General features: G+C 44.1%; 1 gene segment (V, D, J or C); it reads left to right on the top strand.

Annotated features, from left to right (window-relative positions):
* Positions 1-5,615: 5,615 nt before the first annotated feature.
* Positions 5,616-7,696, top strand: LOC311015957 (Ig kappa chain C region, B allele-like). The segment is given in 3 exons: positions 5,616-5,932; positions 6,404-6,508; positions 7,195-7,696.
* Positions 7,697-8,277: the final 581 nt, after the last annotated feature.

Here is an 8,277-nt window from a genome sequence, read left to right as displayed (position 1 = left end):
CTTTTGCCGCTTGGCATTCACGTGCATTGGCAAGGTGCTTGTCTGAACCACAGCGAAAGCAGGTACGTCCAGAGGAGAATGAGGTAGGTTTTGGAGATGGTTTTGCCGTGTAACCTTGGCGTGATGTTGTACTGGTGCCCTGGTGTGGTGATCGTCTTCTACGCTCTGCACTTTTTGTCTGGACCACTTGTATAGGTAAGTGGTTGTCACCTGCCATAGCTTTAGCTTGCTCAGTTGCTGATTCGACTTGAGTGGCTATAGTAATGGCTTCAGGTAATGTAAGCTTTTCTTTCAATAACAGCCTCTCTCTAATATTTTATATTCATACACCCTTTTGATCTTCTCATCAATGAGATCGTCTCATTGATGCGCATGCGCGAGGAGAACCTCCCGCAACTTTCAAACTGACTACCGACTACCGCTAACGTAGTCTTAGCGTCTACCTCACTTTTAGTTGTTTTAATGGGCTTTTATTCCAGTATCTTAGCAGATTTTAGTTGCTTTTAGTCTTCTTATACTCACAGTTACTATACTGTGTGTTTTTAAGGCGATCAGTGGCTATTTTTATCTGTTTTTACTGGACACTAAGCCGGCGACAGCCGGCGACGTACAAGCTACCTAGCCAGGGTAAGCTCAATGGCTACCTCCATGTCTCCGGCTGATCATCAACAATTAAAGAAAGCTCACAAAAAGATTGCTGACCTGACAGACGATGTTCGCCGACTTTCCGAGGAGCTGAGGAGCAAGGAAGCCCTGCTACAGCAGTCCCTGACAGTAGCTCACGAGCAGTGTCTCCGGATCACATCGCTGTCAGCGGCCCTCCAGGACACGATGCCCTGGGATCCCACCTGCCCGCGGCCATCCTTCTGCTCCACTCCCCACCTCCAGCGATCATGGGTTCAGGTTACCCATGGCCAAAAGAGGACCCCACCTGGAGCTGTATCACCTCCAATCCCACTCTCCAATTGCTACGATGCCCTGTCGCAGCTTGCTGGCGCCCCGGGCGATGATCGGGGTCCGGGTTCGGCTCCGGGGGCCGTTGCGCCGCCTCCGCCACCGGCCGGCGCGGTGTCCACAGCTCCACTCCCCGGTGGCGCACCGCCACCCAGGCCCGCGGGTCCCTCGTCATCGGGGGGGAGCAAGGCAGCCGCCCTGCGCCACCAGGTCGGTCCAACATCTCCCCCGCTGTCTTCTGGAGGTCCCCGCAGCCGATCTGCTGGTGCCTGTGTTGTTCCCCCGCTGACAGACATCACAGCCTTCCCTCCACTCACGGCTGCCTGCGCGCCAGCGGATGGACGTCCTGTACACTGTAACTGTACATATCTATGTCTCCTGATGACACAGGGCCTATTGATGCCCTTTTTAAATGTATCTTAGATATCAAATCCTGGATGGCAGAACATTTTTTACAGCTCAACCACAGCAAGACTGAGGTTTTAATTATCGATCCTAAGGCTCAGGGAGAGAAACTTTTATCAAAACTGCAAACAATATCTTTAACTCCATCCAATCAGGTAAAGAATCTGGGCGTCATCTTCGACTCTGAGCTCAATTTTATTCCACACATTAAACAGGTTACAAAAACAGGATTTTATCATTTAAAAAACTTAGCCAGAGTCCGTCCCCTTCTCTCCCGTGCTAACACAGAGACGCTAATGCATGCTTTTATTTCCAGCCGTATTGACTACTGTAATGCCCTGCTTTCTGGTCTTCCAAAAAGAAACATCTTAAGTCTGCAACTATTACAGAACTCAGCAGCACGTGTTCTGACGAAAACCAGAAGGCGGGCTCATATTACACCAGTTTTAAAATCACTGCATTGGCTCCCTGTGTGTTTTAGGATCGATTTTAAGATCCTTTTAATGGTTTTTAAATGTCTTAGGGGTTTGGGACCTTCTTATCTTTCAGAATTGCTTTTACCATATGAACCCTCGCGGACCCTGAGATCCTCCGGCACTGGCCTTTTGATAATCTCTAAAGCTAGAACACGAACTTACGGTGAGGCAGCTTTCCAGCACTACGGCCCCCGTCTGTGGAATAGCCTGCCGGAGGACCTGAGGGCCGCAGAGAATGTTAATATTTTTAAAAGCAGGCTCAAGACCCACCTATTTAACCTGGCTTTTAACTAATATTTTATTCTCTTAGCCAATTTATATTTTTATATTTTATTTCTTGCTATTTATTTCCTTTTATTTTAGTTATTTATTTATTTATTTATCTTTTTAGTTACTTTTACTGTTTACTTACTTATTTATTCTTATAGCAGGGCTTTTTTATTGTCCCTAGCTCTTTTATGCTTTTATTCAATATCTCCAGTGTTTCCTCGGTGGGGGCTGTCTGCGCTGGGGGCTGCACTCGGCCGTGTCCGGGATGCCTCTCTCTCGTGGCAAAAATCACCTGGGCTTGGTGGGGGCCCTATGGCAGTGCTTAGCCGCGCTGCTGTGGGGACCTCACTGGCCTGTAGCTGGGTGGGCGCCTAAGAGGAGGTGTCCTGGCCTGGGCTGTGGGCGGCCCCTGGTTCAGATGCCCTCCTGTGACAGCGTTTCCTGACCTGGCTCCTCTGTGTTCAGCCACATGTTTTTAAGATCAATCTTATTTGTATGTATGTGTGTGTGTGTGTGTGTGTGTGTGTGTGTGTGTGTGTGTGTGAGTGTGTGAGTGTGTGTGTGTGCATGTGTGTGCATTTATATGTGCTGGGGTTGGGGCCTTGGGTGGGGTAGGGCGGGATGGGGGTTGTTTTTAAAACATGTAAAGCACTTTGTGCTACATTTTCAAATGTATGAAAAGTGCTTTAAAAATAAAGTTATTATTATTATTAATACGAGAATTAGCCACATGCTCCACAAGCTGATCTCGAATCATATCGTCTCCATTTGCTCCGAATTCACATGTTGCAGCCAGTTCTCTTAATGCAGCAATATAGTGCAGTATTGTTTCCTGGGCTCCTTGGATTCGTTTTCTGAAAGCATGGCGCTCTGCAACCACATTTATTGCATGGTTGAAATGCTTCTCTAGTGCAGTAATAGCAGTTGCCAAGTCATTTCCCGATTCAGGTATGGTATGGAAAATTCTTTGCCCTTCTGATCCCAAGCAATGTAGTAATAATACTCTTTTCCTTGGCTCTGGCCATGCATTTCCAGTTGCATTAATCACAAGGAGGTAATTCTCAAACATCCTCACCCATGTCTTGAAGGGAATTGCCGGTTCTCCCGGGCATGGCAGAAAAAAATCCGGAAACGGTGTATTCAAAGCCATCTTCAGTTAGTATTTCTCGCTGGGTTGTCTCGTCGCCAATTTGTAAGGTTTGGATGTCCAAGAACGGAGTATCAAGAAGGATGGTAATAGATGTTTAATCATAGCAGCATGGCACATTCTCCATTCACATGCAGGTCTCAGAACAAGTTCCCCTTAACAACTACTATGGAATTACTCATAGCACCACCTAGTGGTATAATATAGGATCTACATCGTAAGTGAACACAACACACACGTTACATTGGTAGGTTCTGATACAAAATAGTTCCTATCTTGTAGATATGACTTGAACCAGTTTAAGACTGTGCCTGAGAGCCCCACCCAGTTTTCCAACCTGTCCAAAAGTATTGAGTGGTCGACAGTGTCAAATGCAGCACTGAGGTCTAATAGCATTCATATTGAAGTTTTGCCAGAGTCTGTGTTAAGACGGATGTCATTTACAACTTTAAAAAGGGCCGTCTCGGTGCTATGAAAAGGTTGAAATCCTGACTGGAAGTTGTTGTGGCAGCCAGTTGAAGCCAGGAAGTGATTTAGTTAGTTGTTGGAGGACAATGTTCTCAATTATTTTACTTATGAAGGGTAGATTTGAAATTGGTCTGTAGTTGTTGATAATAGAGGCATCTAGGCTCTGCTTTTTTAGAAGAGGTTTAATGACTGCAGTTTTGAAGGCCTTTGGGAAATTGCCTGATTGAATGGAGTTATTAACTATTTGCAATACGTCTATTGATAGGCAGTCAAAAACATTCTTAAAAAAGTTGGTAGGTAAGGCATCAAGGCAGCAGGTGGATGATTTTAGATTTGTCACCGTTTCCACTAGAGTTTTAGAGTCTATGGCATTAAAGCTTGCCATCATTGCTGTGTTACGTTTGCCTGAACAGGGTGGTGATCCAACTTTTTTGTTTGAGATATTGATGGCGCGTCTGATGCCTTCAATTTTATTAGTATAAAAGAATGCAAACTCATTGCATTTCTGCGTGGAATGGAGTTTAGCTGGTATTTGTGTTGGGGGGTTGGTCAGTCTGTCAACAGTTGCAAATAGGGTTTTCGCCTTATTAGTGTTGTTGTTTATGATATTGGAGAAGAATGTTTCTCTCGCACTTTTTAAGACTAAATTGTAGGCCCGGAGGCTCTCTTTATAGATGTCATGGTGAATATGAAGTTTAGTACTCCGAGAGGATTCGTTCAGCCTTCCTGCCTCTCTTCTCTGGGCTGTCACAACAGCAGCTTTTCTCCAGGGTGCCTTTTGCTTACCAGAAATTGTTTTAACCGTAGCAGGTGCAATGACATCTATGACATTCAGAATTTTGGAATTAAAGATGTTTACAAGATCGTTAGCATGACATGGGTTTAGAGGTGGTAACGAGGAGATGGCATTTTTAAAGAGTACAACTACTAGTACTACTCCCTGCAGAAAATGAAAGCTAATAGTCGTATGTTTATTTTGCTGTGACATTTGAAGAGAATACTATATTTTGAAGAAGAAAATGAATGGATTTTTATATTATGACTAATAAATTGGAATGTGAGCGTGAATGGTTGTTTGTCTCTACATGTCGGCCCTGCGATAGACTGGCGTCCTGTCCAGGGTGTACCCTGCCTTCGCCCAATGACAGCTGGGATTGGCTCCAGCCCCCCCGTGACCCTAAATACAGGATAAGCGGTAGAAAATGGATGGATGGACTAATAAATTGGAAAAATTTGCTAGTCTAATAAGAATATGAGTTTAAAACTGCATGTGGAAGAGCGTCTGTTTCAGTTTTATTTAGAGTCATTGTGGTTCTGCTTGGTGACTCTGCTTGGTGTTGTGTTCACTGGACCAGTTATTCTCATCACCGTCTCTTCAACAACCCTCTGCACCTGCAGCAGGCCGTTCTCACTTCAGTCACACTGGAGGAGGTTTTTGTACGGCTCTAAATCACTGTGTGAACACATAGCCACTGTTTATATAGTGGAGACTCTGACAGTAATAAACTGCTGCATCTTCAGCCTGAACTCCACTGATGGTCAAAGTGAAGTCAGAGCTGCTTCCACTGCCACTAAACCGAGATGGTGTTCCTGATTGAATATAGCTAGTCGAATATATCAGGGGCTTTGGAGGCTGTCCGGATTTCTGTTGATACCAGGACAAATACACATATTTACCACTGTAAACAGGCTGACTATTCTTACAGGTGAGAGTGACAGTGGATCCTGGAGTAGATGTCAATACTGGAGGCTGAGTCACAGTCACCTGACCGCTGCATCCTGCAGGACAAAACAAATCATTCATTCATCAGCAGAAGGAAAGGAGAGAAAAGGCGAGGCGTCGTGTTTGAGATGTTGCCGAGCCAACGAACCTGTAAAACAGCAGCAGGCCAGCGTCCAGATGAGGATGGTGATGAGAGTCATGGTGGTTGTGGTCTCTGCTGTGTTGACTGACAGATCTGAGTCCTGCAGTGTTGAACTCACAGGACTATAAAGCTTCTCAGTTCACTGGAGGATCAGCTGACGATGCAAAGCCTCCTCTCTATGGAAATGATTTCTCTGCTCTCAACAGACTGAAGGCAACGTGGGACACGAAATCAGGAGGAATACGGCTCGGATGAACAACATGGAGGATCTTAATGGAACAGAGGAAAACACTCACATTAAAAGTGCAGTTGAGGATTTAAGGATACGTTTGTGTTCACTGTGGTTGGTATGAAACGTTTGTCTGCTGTTCATTTACTGACAGGATTTAATGAAATCTATCAGATATTTCACTTTTTCATCAAATTACTTTGTAAATCATCATTATCTATAAGCATCATGTTCATTTAACCATGTATGAACTTAAATAAGACTGAAAATATGACTCATGAGCAGGCTGTCATCATTTCTCTGTCTGGAGTAAAAAAGTAAAAAAAAATCATATAATCAATCTTTATTTTTACAATAAGTTTAAATCCATATAATTTGAAAGATTTTGTAGATTCAATTAAATATAATTATTTCTATATTATTAGAAAAAGTGTTTTCAGTGGATAGATTTGTCTCTCAAATTTAAAAATATGCTATAAAATTGTTAAAAAACAACATGTAGACGTTGAAGGAATAGGAGATAAATCATTACTTAATGAAAATAAATGATTAATTATGCATTCTTACTATAAAATAACTCTTTTTTCAGTGGACAGATGCTTGTTCACAGTGCAGGAGGTTTTTGTACGGCCACTTAACGAGGTTGTATCACTGTGGTGGACTTTTGGTGGAGGAACCAAACTCATCGTTAACTGTAAGTATCACAGATTTATGATTTCTACAACGTTCAATATTATAATCGCTTTGTCAAAAGTAAATGTGATGAACCAATTCATTATTTTGGATCATTTATACTTTTTAGATATTTATTATTCATTAATCTAGGCTGATATTGGAGTTTAGGAAAACACTGCATATTATTTTCCTATTATAGATTATGTTTTGGTGAAGTAGATGCAGTATTTTATTTTGTAACATTGAAACATCTGTTAGTGTGTTAGCTGTACGTTATAAAATCTAATGTTGATCAAACAAATAAGAGGGTTTATTGTACATTCAGTGTCGCTGCAGTTTGTGTTCACGGTTCGTTAGTTCAAAGTGATGAAAAGGAAGTGAAACAGACAGATGTCAAAGTCTTTCACTGCTTACAGTTTACAGATGATTAATGAAACTTTTCTATTCCAATGACTCCTCAGTCACATTGTATATGATTCTATAATGATTTAATGAGGAGAGCCGCAGGAGAAGATTGGTTCCTGTAAATGACAGAACTCCAGTCAGCGTTGTATTTGTTAAATCCTCCCTCCATCCCATGTCTCTGTGTGACCACAGCATCATGCACACAGCTAACCCTCAGTAACGTCACCTCTGTCATGTTCAGCTGTCTTTCCTACAGTGGAAGTTAATCTGCTCCTCGTGTGTCTCTGCTCTCCCCTCCAGCTGGCTCCATGATCCGGCCCTCAGTCTCCCTGCTTCCCCCCTCCTCTGAGCAGCTCTCTGGGGGCTCGGCCACGCTGGCCTGCCTGCTGACCGGCTACTCTCCTCAGGGAGCCGTGGTGAGCTGGGAGGTGGACGGCACCGAGGTGACGGAGGGGGTCCTGAGCAGCTCAGAGGAGGAGAAGAGCGGACTCTACAGCAGCAGCAGCACCCTGAGCCTGAGCCAGGAGCGCTGGATGGCAGGAGAGCTGTACTCCTGCAAGGTCCTCCATCACAACCACAACCAGGTGCAGTCCCTCCACAGGAGCCAGTGTAAGGCCTAGAGGGTCTGGATGGAGGCCAGGACAGGAGCTCTGCATGGGGGGAGCAGGAGGAACACACCTGCTGCTCTGAACAATCTGAGGACAACGTTTGTAGAGGAAACTATAAAGCCTTGTGTGACTGCTGTAAAGTAGCCAGAGAGTAATGTGTGTAGCTCAGCAAGTAGATGTGTGCGTTTAATAACTGTCGTTTTATGATAATAAAGCTTTCACTGATGAATTACATGATGAAGTGTTTGTTGTTTTATTTTATTAAGAGAAGTAAAGAATGAAATGGTTTCATATCAACTGGTTCTACTCTCTGCAGAAAATTAAAGCTTTGGATTCATCTTATAAAAATTCATATTTCTACATTACAATACAATAATACAGAGATGTGAAACTGAGGGAGGATTCTGCAGAAACTTCACCTCCATCCATCAGACAGAGAAGACAGGACCCACACATGCAGACAGACAAGGTTGCAGTGCCGAGGCTCAGTGTTCAATAAACCAGTTCAGGTTCGGTACACAGGAAGGCAGTCGGTGAAGATAACGGCACAAACGTCCGAGAGGAAGGAAAGCTGCATCTCTCCCACGAGGCCAAAGACCATCTGGCTCAGGAGGACGGAGAAACACACAGCTGAAGTAGACGAGGGGGGGGGACACCTGGACACAGGTGAGACACATGAGGGCGGGACAAGCAATCACACAGGAGGACACTTGACAGGACACGAGAGAAGCCAAGACTTAGGGAAACGAAAATGAAAACCTAGAAAAATGTTAAA

This window comes from Eutrigla gurnardus, assembly GCF_963514095.1.
Source record: "Eutrigla gurnardus genome assembly, chromosome: 7".
Taxonomy (NCBI): Eukaryota; Metazoa; Chordata; class Actinopteri; order Perciformes; family Triglidae; genus Eutrigla; species Eutrigla gurnardus.
Note: the sequence above shows the minus strand (reverse complement) of the source record. Positions and strands in the feature narration are given on the sequence as shown.